The 12,055-nt window shown below is 36.7% G+C and overlaps 1 long non-coding RNA gene and 1 pseudogene across 1 annotated transcript in view; one reads left to right on the top strand and one right to left on the bottom strand.

Annotated features, from left to right (window-relative positions):
• Positions 1–426: 426 nt before the first annotated feature.
• LOC122146101 overlaps positions 427–12,055 on the top strand; it is a 21,374-nt gene continuing 9,745 nt past the window's right edge. The window contains exon 1 of the long non-coding RNA XR_006160787.1: positions 427–502. This is a non-coding gene — a long non-coding RNA (uncharacterized LOC122146101). The remainder of the gene's footprint in view (positions 503–12,055) is intronic.
• Positions 9,863–12,055, bottom strand: part of LOC109096306 — a 2,914-nt pseudogene continuing 721 nt past the window's right edge.

The following is a 12,055-nucleotide window of genomic DNA, read 5'->3' as shown; positions in this document are numbered from 1 at the left end:
GATTTTACTGTATAATAAGTTGTCATGTCATTTTTTTATTTCCATGATTTTCTAACATTATTAGGGCAGTTAATACAATTAAAATGAATAATTAAATATTGTTGCCCCCCGCTCATTCACAAAATTCCATGATGGCAAATCGTCGGCTGGTCAATGCTTTACCGTCACCTTTAGCTGACCTGACATGTCAACGTCCTGGGCAACTTTCCTCCACGCAGCAGCCTTCCGATTGATGTCTCTATAACCCTCATCAGAGAGATCATAGAGAATTGCAGATTCAGATAGACTGACAAGATCAATCGGTCTAATCTCTCCGCCATTTTTGTTTCTACGTCGCTTTCCGAAGCTTTCCGACGCTTTTTCAGCGGTGTAGTACGACGTCCACTGGGAGCGTATTGCGTTTTACAAAGCTGATTTCAACTGCCAGTGTGAAGGCGGAGACCCGTCAACGCTAGCGCTCCTTCGATGGAGTAACAACCCAGCTGAGATCCATGTACATCAGGTACGGAATGCTCTATCCTGCTCACTTGATAGTGACCCATGCAGACAAAGGCATATCTTCAAGACTGTCTCAGAAGCGGGAGGACTTAATTCAAGGGCTGAAAATAATCACGTAAATGAAAACTAATTTGATAAATGTTTCGAACTAATGTGCTAGTTCCCTTTTTGCTTCTTTTTCAAAAGGACAACTTCTGACATTAGGCCTACTAGTTTTGACCCCCCTTAATTGAAGACTAAACCTGGCTGTTATAATTTTTTCGGATACTGTACAGGTACAGATTTGGAAATTTTTAGATTTCTTTATGTCGTTTTTCCTTAATAATAAGGGTAAAGCTTTTGGTTAATTCGTATTTATTTGTAGCGTTTTAGCTACAATTTGATTACAAATTTACCACTCTAAAAAACACTGGGTTAAAAACAACCCAATTTGGGTTGTTATTAACCCAAGGGCTGGGTAAAATAGGACAGAACCCATCTTGGGTTAATTTTACCCAGCAAATTGGGTTGTTTATTTAACCCAGCATAATGGAGTTGATTTAACCCAGCTATGGTTTATTCATTTTTACTATATTACTAGCTTATTTTTTAACATCATACATTAAATAATGTTTACAGATTAACTTAAATCCTCTAAACTTTTTCTAACATACTCCACACAACCACTGGTTTGCATGATAACTTCCTTTATTCTCCTTAATTATCATTTACAGCATTGCTTATATCGTTTTTTAATAGGCTATACATATTGCCCAAATTTAACCTTGTTTAACAAACATTTAAAGTAAAAATTAAACATTAAACGAAGTAATTTACGTGTTATCAACCAGTCTATGTTATTCTGTTTTCACCATAACTGCGCCGCGCAGCGCTGGTTCTCGTGCCCGAGCTAGAGTCGTGTTCGGCGGGGAACTGCTCACGCTTGAGGCCCGCCAGCCCTGCGTTTCAGTCACAGCCGAAATATACTATGACTGCCTTAATAACCTGCCCAAAAACAAACAGTAAACTGCTTTGAGGAAATATTTTAACATACAAAGTATTTGTATTCTGTATCTTTACGAATAAAATCGTTTATTTTATGCAAAGCATCACGCTTTTCCATAACGCGAAAAGACTGCGATACTTAAAGGTGATTCATACCGCGCGCCGTGTTGCTCTGCATAAAATTTAACGATATTCAGCACAGTAATGATTTTATAGATAAAATAAAATGTATACAAACCTGTATTTTAACGACGAATACATCAATTCGATGGCGCTAAGAACTGCTCTCTCGTCCAAAGAGAAGCAAAATCCCCGCGAAAAATAACTCAACCGCTGGGTTAAGTCTGACCCAAGATCTGAGTAATAGTACAAAAACTACCCAAACATTGGGTTGTTACATTTGATCCAGGAGCTGCAAAACAACCCAAACACTGGGTTGTTTACATTTGACCCAGGAGCTGAGTAACACAAAAACTACCCAAACACAGAAAAAATAACCCAAAAAAATGCCGAAAAAAGGCTCAACCCAGCATTTGGGTTAAAAAAATAACCCAAGATTTTTTTGAGTGTATAGTGTTGCTCCACATATTGTGGATCTGTTGTTTTCCATAACCAAAGTTTGAAATGGATGTTCCATTTGTGCAGTTTGTTCAGGGAAATGCACAGTTTAAATGGTGTTTTTTTTTCTTCTTTTTTTTTCCTTATTCTACTCAATTTAAGCTTAAACATTTATGTTAGAGTTAAAAGTTAGTAGTTGGAATGTAAGGGGATTGAATAAACTAGTCAAATTGAAACAGTTATTAGATAGGATTAAGCAACTGAAGGTTAATATATTATTTCTACAAGAAACTCATAAGAAGACACAAGTCGAGTTTCAAAAAGGTGGCCTGGGCAGGTTTTCTCTGCCCCATATACCTCTCATACTCGAGGAGTTATGATACTTATCCATAAATCAGTTCCCTTTCAGATGCACAAACTATATATTGATCCACAGAGTAGATTCATAATTCTTAATGGATTAATTGTGAACACACAAGTAACCCTAATAAGTATATATGCTTCCAAAGAAGATGATCCCTCTTTCTATCTAAACCTTTTTTTTATACAATATCAACATATTCAGGACAATTTGTAATTTGAGGAGATTTTAATTGTGTATTGGATATACAACTTAATCGTTCTACATGCGTAGACAGCATTCCTTTTTTTTATACAATATCAACATATTCAGGACAATTAGATTTAAATTTAACAGAGGTCTGGAGACATTTGAATTCTAATAAAAGAGAATACTCATGTTTTTCAAATACCCATAAAACTTACTCAAGGATTGATTACTTCTTGTCTCTAGCTCTCTGCTGTCTAAAATAGAATATGGTATGATAGTATTTTACTGTCTGACCATGCTTCAGTTTCACTCACGATACAGTTTAGTAGCTTAAAACCTACTCCATTTAGATTTAGATTCCAGACAAGCTGGCTCCAAAGTTCTAAATTAGTAGACTCCATGGATAAAGAATAGAGGAATATTTTAGTGTTAATACAGATCATCAACAATTGCTTCAACAAAGTGGGAAGCCTTTAAGGCTTATATAAGAGGTGAAATAATGAGCTACACAAGAGGCAAATCCAAGAATATTATAAAAAAAATTGGGAGATCTTGATAAACAAATTAAAGAATTGGAAATACAACTTTTTGAGAATAATGACCCCGAAAACAAAAAAAAAAAAAAAAAAGCTTCTTTCATTAAAAGCACTATACAACGAGCTGACTAGTAATAAAATAGCCACAAACTTGATGTGGTTTAACAGTCCTACTATGATGAAGGTGAGCAACCTGGAAAGCTATTGGCTTGGAGAATAAAAAAGATGCAAACAAGTAGGGCTATAAATTCTATTTTACTAGATGATGGACAAACATTGATGGATCCATTGGAATTCAACAATGCTTTTAAATCATGTTACGGAAAATTATATAATTCTGAATGTTCAGATACATTAGTTGAACAAATATTTTTTTTTGATGAACTTGAATTTCCCCAATTGGCAGAAGATGCAAAATTAGATCTGGAAACAGTTAAAGTTTCGAAGAACTGTTGGATTGCAGTACAAAGTATGAGTAGTGGAAAGGCACCAGGGCCTGATGGCTTGCCAGTTGAGATCTATAAAACTTTTTCTAAAAGTTTGATGCCCCACCTTCTCACTAAGGTCAGCACTAATTCCTCTTGTGTTAAAACCGGGCAAATCCCCAACAGACGAGCATTTATCGGCCTATCTCTCTCATGTCCTGCGATACAAAAATATTATGTAAAGCCTTAGGTAAAAGGATAGAAATTCATATACCAAAAATAATAATGGACGATCAAAATGGATTTGTTCTTGGTAGGCAGGCCTTTAATAATACTCATAGAGTCCTAAACGTACTATATAAAAACCAAAATGCTAAAGACCATGCAATTCTGTCTTTAGATGCTGAAAAAGCATTTGACAGAATTGAGTGGAATTATCTGTTTAATATGCTTAGACGCTTTGGATTAGGAATAAAATATTTAAAATGGCTTAAACTTTTTATACAATGAACCAAGAGCTCAAGTCATAACAAATAATACTATTACAAAGCTATTTAACTTGGCTAAAGGTACGAGGCAAGGATGCCCGTATGACCTTTATTGTTTTTATTTTCAATTGAACCCCTGGCCATGACTATTAGAAAAAAGTCCAGACATAAAGGGTATGGCGATAGGAGAGAGGGATCCATCGTATATATCTGTTCGCAGATGACATTGTTCTATTTTCTAAAAAATTTGAAGAACTCCATTCCTGCACTTATAAATATTATGGGGGAAATTTGGAAGAATCTCTACCTATAAAATCAATAACAGTAAAAGTATTCTGTTATTACTAAATGAACAAGAGAGAAAATGCCCCTTGAGTCATACACAATTTACCAGTGAATCTGTTGGTTTTTCTTATTTAGGGATTTAAAATTACACCTAATATAAATAATATAGTTCCCTCTAATTATGATCCTTTGCTGAAGGGAGTTATGGAATCTTTGGACAAGTGGAGCACAATGCCTATTTCCTTAGCGGGACGTATAAGCATAATTAAAATGTCGACTCTTACCTAAATTTCTATACCTTTTTCAATCTATTCCTCTTCCACTACCTGGGTTGATATTGAGAAAGAAGAATTGTCATTGTCACTCCCCTTACAATCATATATATACTCTGCAGAAGTTAAAGTACTTAAAAAATCAGTTTTTGGCATGAGCCCATTCATTTTTGGAGGAGACAATATCCATCTGTCCCTTCTCACCAATGGTATAGGGCAATAACTATTTTATCCCTGGAAGAAATTATATGGGGTTTAATGGCTGGTGGATGGATTGATTATGGTTGGTACAAAACTTATATGAAGGAGGTACACTCATGACCTTTCAGAGGTTACAAAACATAATCTTACACAAAAACACATTTTTAAATACCTTCAAATTAGAAGTTATATATATATTCAAGAATTAAAAACCTATTCAGAACCCCAACACTCTAGTTTTTAGAACAAATTACTTTAAATCACATGAAAGATAGAGGAATGGTATCCTTGTTTTATAAGGCATTACTATCTGGACTAAAGGAAGTCTCCCAATCATATCTTTCAGCATGGAAAGGGGACTTTCAGGTGGATATCACTGTGGAGGAATGAGAGTATTGCCTGTCTTTCAGCTCAAACCCAATCTATTAATAGGTGTATTTAATACGGTGTATGAATACTACAATACAAATGGATGATGAGGACAATGGACAGACATTACCCCCTGTCTGCCAAATTACATAGGAATTAATTCTAACATTCCGGATAGCTGTACAAAAGTGTTAAAGATGAAATTGGTACATTGTTTCATTGTATGTAAGAGTGTAGGGAGCTGCAAATGTTCTGGAAGGAGGTTCTTGGTGTGGTCTGTGAAATGACTGGAGAAAATATTCTTTTGGAATCAAAGCTTTGTTTATTACATAATTATACCCTGAAAGTATGTCAGTAAATGCAAGTAAAAAGAAGTTTAATAGGTTTCAGTTTAATATAAGCTAAATGTGTTTATTGCTTCAGTATGGGAAAAACATCCAAAGACCTGTTCTTTCACAATGGCTTAAAGAAATGTCTGATAACCTTTTGCTCTTGAAAAATTAACATGCAGAGTAAGAGGTAAAGCAGATCCCCCTTTTTTTTTTTTTAAAAAGGTGTGGTCCCCTTTTAGGCAATTTTGTAAATAGATAGATTAAAGCGGAATGTTATATAATGATGACTGAGAAAAAAATAGGTAATTTTGAAACTAATAAATTTATTTTTAGATATATTTTTATTTTAAAAAAAAAAAATTTATATTATATTTTTTTTTTACATTGGGTGAATGATATTTTATTATCTTTATATATGATTTTTTCTGTTTGATAAATGTAAGGGGTGGGAAAGTATACTCTGTAATGTTATATAACTGATATTCTGCAGTGTTCATGGTGATAAATATAGGGGTGGGAAAGTATATTCTGTGTTCATGGGGTTTTGTAATAAAATTAATTATGATAAATATAGGGGTGGGAAAGTATATTCTGTGCAGAACAGGTTTGAGTGGGGAATATGGGTGTGGAGAAATCACAGCCCAGTAGTTTGACGTGTAGATTTGATTCCAATCCCAGCCGATCTCCAGCCTGGCTGCACACACACGGATACTGTCTGTCTGTCCGGTCAGGCCCAGTCCACGGCCCTCTTCACTGCTTCCCAGTACATCGGTCTGAATGGAGAAGAGTAGAAAGCCATGGATCCCCAAATATACAAGAGTAACAAATCACGGCGCTGCATGCGGACGTGTGCTGGTACCTGGGCTCCTGGGACTCTTTTCAGCCGGGAGGAGAGACTCGAGCAGCTGTCCCGACTGCCAGCTTCTTTCACCCGGATTCAGCTGCAGCACCAGCAGAGTCGCCACCAGCCTCAGAATGTCAGCATGAGGCTTCACACCTGACAGACCAAAACATGTGACTGATTAACTGATTCTCACTGACAAACTTTGTCTGAGAAACAGATTAGGATAATTTTAAACTATATTCAGATTCAGCCTGATTGCATATTGCACTTTTAAACTGGAAAGCACTTTCTCAGTCTAGGGTAAGCGCTACTATGATTGGATTGTGTTACACAATAAAGGCAACAGGTGTTTTTCCTCATCAGTCTGTCTGGAAACAGGTGTGTTCACAAGGTACATATGGCAGCTAAAATGGCAAATATGAACAAACTGTGGATTGATTGGCTTCAACAGTGTCAATCAGATGTCTCTCTGCTGTCTAAGTGGGTGGTTTTTGTTGAGAATAAGCTGCAATACGTACCAGACCAGCAACAGGCATGAAAAAATCTTACAAAAGAACGGATGCCTTTCTCTCTTTAGGAAGACATTAGCAAAAAAGTCTACGTCCAGGTTGAGAAGCTGCTCAGCCTGTCAGTGCCTCCCAGTATCCATCCTGTATCCAAACACACGCATATGTTTCATATTCCCTTCACACATTTACATACTGTAAATAATCTAGTGTTTTAAATCAATCTATGTAAAAACCTCATGCTGAAGTTTTCAAACAGCTCATCCAGGCCCACTGTGTCAGATTTTCTCTCAGTTTTTGGCAGGTGTCATGAGGTTGGGTTGCGAAATGTCGTGCCAAGCTTGGGTTTTCTTTCCTCTTTTCGATTTTCCTTCTATATTGATAGCATCAGACTCAAAAGTGAACTGTCTGCAGCTTCATGAGAAATGTACACAAAGGATAGAAAAGATGTTTTAATCCATCTGAACAATGATCACAGAGGGAACCTCCATCAATCAGAGTCCAACTTACCATGGGTGCCGAACTAATAGACCTCAGACATTGTCTGTTGTAGTTGTATTTGCAAACCTCGCAGCACTTCTTTGTTGCTGGTGTGTGCTTTTGTTGTGTTGAGGAGATGCTTTCAAAGAAATCTCCAGATGATGAGGAACACAAACTCACAGACTCACTCAAAGTCTAGGGGTACTACTGCAGTAACTAAATGGTAGGGGGAAAGAGCGACTGAGAAGAGAATGCAGGGACAGCAGCCATCAGGCTTGGAGGAGGAGGAGGAGGTGGCAGGGGGGTCGTGAACATGGGCTGTGTGAACGCAACATTAGTAGAATCAGGAGAGTCCACTCATGGAGGAAGAAATAGACTTGAGGGCTCCTAACAGTCAGAGGGGCAGCCCCGGCGACGGGGAAGCCTTGGAGACAGATGTACCAGAGAGGTCAATTGCGGTGGCATAACAATGAGGCTTTGGAACGGTAATATCAAACACATCCAAATGTGCAAAATCCCTGTGTGAGCCTATGAAAACGTCATTGCTACTCTTAGAATGAGAAGGACTCTGGATGGTACTGTAGCAAGAAGCATGAGATCTGGATATTAGCTGAGGGTCAGGGGGAGCTGGGGGGGGGGACCTTTCTATCAAAATAATTACTAGATCCCTCATGATCCTCCATTTCGCAATGATCATTTCATTAGATATTTCATTCCAAATGCATTCTTTCTTCCATGCAATCCATATCCAAATCACGATACGAGGAGCTGTACTACTGGACAATTCTTCTGATTTCCATCTGAAAAAACTAAATATTAAATGCATTGTTATGATACATTACATGGTGCTGACATTTATATGACAACAGTTGTAATAGACCATTTTGTTGTTACCCATTACATCCTCTTCAGGCACCAATAATATCTGCAGCCACCAGTCCTCTCCTTCAGTCCAGTCCATATAGGCAAAATATCCACATCCTCCTCTGATATGATTTTTATGGACTGATTCTGTGAATCCACTGTCCAAGCTCATTCTGTTCCTGCAAAGAGCAACTGAGGTTACAGAAGTCATTCAGTTTAATTTTTATATATCACACTTTAGTAGAAGTTTGAGTGACATCGTCAAAGGCTAATACATCAGACAATATTGCTATTGTTTTCATAATCAGCATTGATAGATAACATTTCCCTTGTTCCTTCCCTTTTGACCATTTAGTGTCACAAGTCAGAAAATTCCAATTCTCAATGTGCACAGATGGTCACTTTTATTCTGTTTTAAGTTTTATTATATTTAATTTATTAATATATATGTTCATTAAGATTTTGGTTGAAATAATATATTTTTATTATCAATATTTTAATAAACTGACATTTTAGGCATAAGGCTTTTTGCTGTGGATTTGTAAATAAATAGTATTGTAAAAATAAAATATTTTTGTCATTAATTTATTTTTAGTAAATATCTGTTTCAAGAAATGTTCTGACACATAATCTTTGAATTAGCAGTAATCATCACCCTCTCTTCAATGGCGACAAAACTTGTGAACTGGGACCAGAGAGGAGAACTCTTTTACTGAGCTCAATGATGTAGGACTTCAGCTCTGCTTTCTTCCCTGATAGAAGAGCGATTAAAAGACAGCAAGTCAAGTTCTTCTGAGCAGCAAATCTGCCAGATAGTATAAAAAGTTATCATCCATGGAGCCCAAATATTGGTACCTCATGTGTCTGCTCACTGTTGCTTAGAATGCCATCTTCATAGTCGCCTGATGACGCTCTTGCTGTTACCTTGTGAGAAAACTACACATCCCCCACACACACACACACACACACACAACACCACATTACACACACACACACACTTCTTTTCAAACTCCTGATGAATAACTGATGAGGTTTTCATATTATATGAAGGTGTTTACTGCTCACTCCAGTTCCCTTTGTCTTTTTGTAGTTCTGTGGTGGAAACCATTGTTTCTTACTTCTTGTCCACGCCTGCAATCACCAACAGGTTTTTGGCCTAACATGTATTGTTACATTGTATTGGTTAGTCAGCTATTAAATATCTGGTCTTTTGTTATCACCAATACTTTACAATAAGGTCCCATTAGTCTACGTTAATTAGCCTAATGCTGTAACTAACACCAACAAATTTGTTATAATATTTATTCATCTTTACGTTAATCATTACGTTAGATTAATTGTTAACTCAGGTCCATTTTATAATATAAATGGATTCAACTACTGATTTTAATAATGCAATAATATTTACTGATTGAATATTGAAATTAACATGATAATTTGTGTAAAAAGTGTCATGGAAATTCAAAACTTGTTGACATAAGAACAGAATATTTATTGGTACTGCAAATATTTTACATGAACAGTTTCAGATAATAGCAGGTTAAACATAGTCTATAGTAAATAATATCAGATGTTTCCAGGGCAGCTGATAAATTATCAATAACCAAAGTTTCATATGCACTGAATATTTTGAACGCATATATTTTTTAAAGCTGAATTTATGTCCATAATATCTAGGTTTAAGCATCATCATCATCATAATAATAATAATAATAATAATAATTATATATATATATATATATTCTTTATGATGGACAACGTCATTATTGTTTAGGACAGGGGTGCCCAAACTCCGTCCTGGAGGGCCGGTGTCCTCCAGAGTTTAGCTCCAACCCCAATAAGACACACATGAACCAGCTAATCAAGCTCTTACTAGCCATACTAAAAACTTCCTACCAGGTGTCTTGAGGCAAGTTGGAACTAAACTCTGCAGGACACCGGCCTTCTAGGACCGAGTTTGGGCACCCCTGGTTTTGAATGACAAACATGACTGGCTTAAGAAAATCATGGTGGGCTTGACCATCACCATTCATTGGAGAAAGTTGATTAAATTCAATATTATATTTGGAATAACCAAATAGAGATTATATTCTTGTTTTAATTTTAAAAAAAATATTTTGCATTAACAATCTCTGGTTAGAAGTACAACTTTTTTTTAAACTGGATACGGCATCTACTGGATTGCAGAGAGAACAAGGATGACTGTGAACAGAAGTTGCAAGGATGACACTTTTGTAGATGCAGCACTGAATATGAAGTACTTGTCCTCAACGTCCGTCACCATTTTGTTGAAAGTTTGTCACGTTTGCTGAGGATAATCATAAAGAAAACAACATTTACTTATAACCGAAAGATAGTGTTTTTATGCTGTGTTTGTAACTCATTACTTGCTCTACATAGTCCACTGCATGTGTCATGCTAAATAATATGATTATGAGTTCTGCTTAGTAATTTATTTCATCTTTACATTTTTTTTTCTGTCAACATCACTATTTTACCTGATACAGTTGCCTCTGAGATAGCTTTCACAAGGCTGTTCTGGATAAGACAGGTGTAGGTGTCATTTTCCTTTACTGTGTCTTCGAGGACACTAGCAACTCGCATGATTCCTGCAGTGTTTTTGATAAACTGGGTGCTGCTGTTTAAAAGCTGCCCACTCTGACTCAACCAGCTAACCTCTGGTTGGGGAAACCATTTGTTAGCCTGAGCAAATAGAGACCCATCTGACCGTTGAGTAAATGTGGGAGCTGAGAAAGCTGCAAATAACACAGAGATTTGAGTGAAAAGCACATATGACCAGATAATTCTGAATGAATCAGAGTTTTAAACAAATTGTTTAAGTCAATGATTCAGGGACTCACTCAAGAACTTTAGTTCCAGAATGAATCAGGGTTTTGAACAAACTGTTTGAGTCAATAATTCAACACAATGAAATGTTTAGTTCCTGAATAAACCAGAGATTTGAATCAATTGTTTGAGTGAATGATTCAGTGAATCATTTGAACAGACAGTGGCTCTGTCTCAAATCACATACTCCCTGTGTACATACTTCTTTTGAATAGGTAATAAATTAACGACCATTAAAAAATATGTTCTGTATAGTATGGATGCAATCTGAATGTACTACTTTTGTCATTGTAACATGGCAGGCGTGACAACGGGGTTGAGAATCCAAGTGCAGGCTTTATTTACAAGAGTGGTCGAACAGGCAGAGTCAATCAACAGCAAACAGGTATAATCCAGGATGAGACAAGAGTAATCCAAAAACAGGCGAAGGTCAGGACAGGTAGCAAACAAACAGATAAAAAGAAACAGTCCAAGCTCGGCTCGGGGCGGGGCAAGGCAGAACCCAGAGAGAAGGGAGGTAATAAGATGTTATTGTATGATAATACTGAGCAATATGGGTGTATAATCAGGCTTTAAATAGAGTGAGGCTGATGAGGTAATGAGATACAGGTGAAGGCGATGTGTGATGATGAGTCCGGCAAAGGATTATGGGAAATGTAGTCTGGGATAGCGTGCCAAGAGAGCCCTCTGGTGGAGTTCATAGGCACTGCAGCAGGAGATTCATAATTATTCTCTTGTGGCCTCATGGGATAGTGAAAGTGTCCACTGTTTTGCACACTATTGAATCTAGCAAGAATAGTACGTCATTCAGGGACTTTTTGTCTACTGTTTTATGAATATTGTGAATTCAGACATACTATTCTGTTCACATGCCTGTTTTTCACCTACTATATATAGAAGGGAAGTATGCGATTTCAGATGTAGCCAGTCATTTGTGTAGTTCCTGAATTAATTAAAGTTAAAGAGTCAGTGACTCACTTATAAAAAAAGTAATTTGTCTCCACCTACTGGTGTAT

Source organism: Cyprinus carpio, chromosome A9, assembly GCF_018340385.1.
Source record: "Cyprinus carpio isolate SPL01 chromosome A9, ASM1834038v1, whole genome shotgun sequence".
Lineage (NCBI taxonomy): Eukaryota > Metazoa > Chordata > Actinopteri > Cypriniformes > Cyprinidae > Cyprinus > Cyprinus carpio.
The sequence above is the reverse complement of the archived record's forward strand: the minus strand, read 5'-3'. Positions and strand labels throughout refer to the sequence as shown.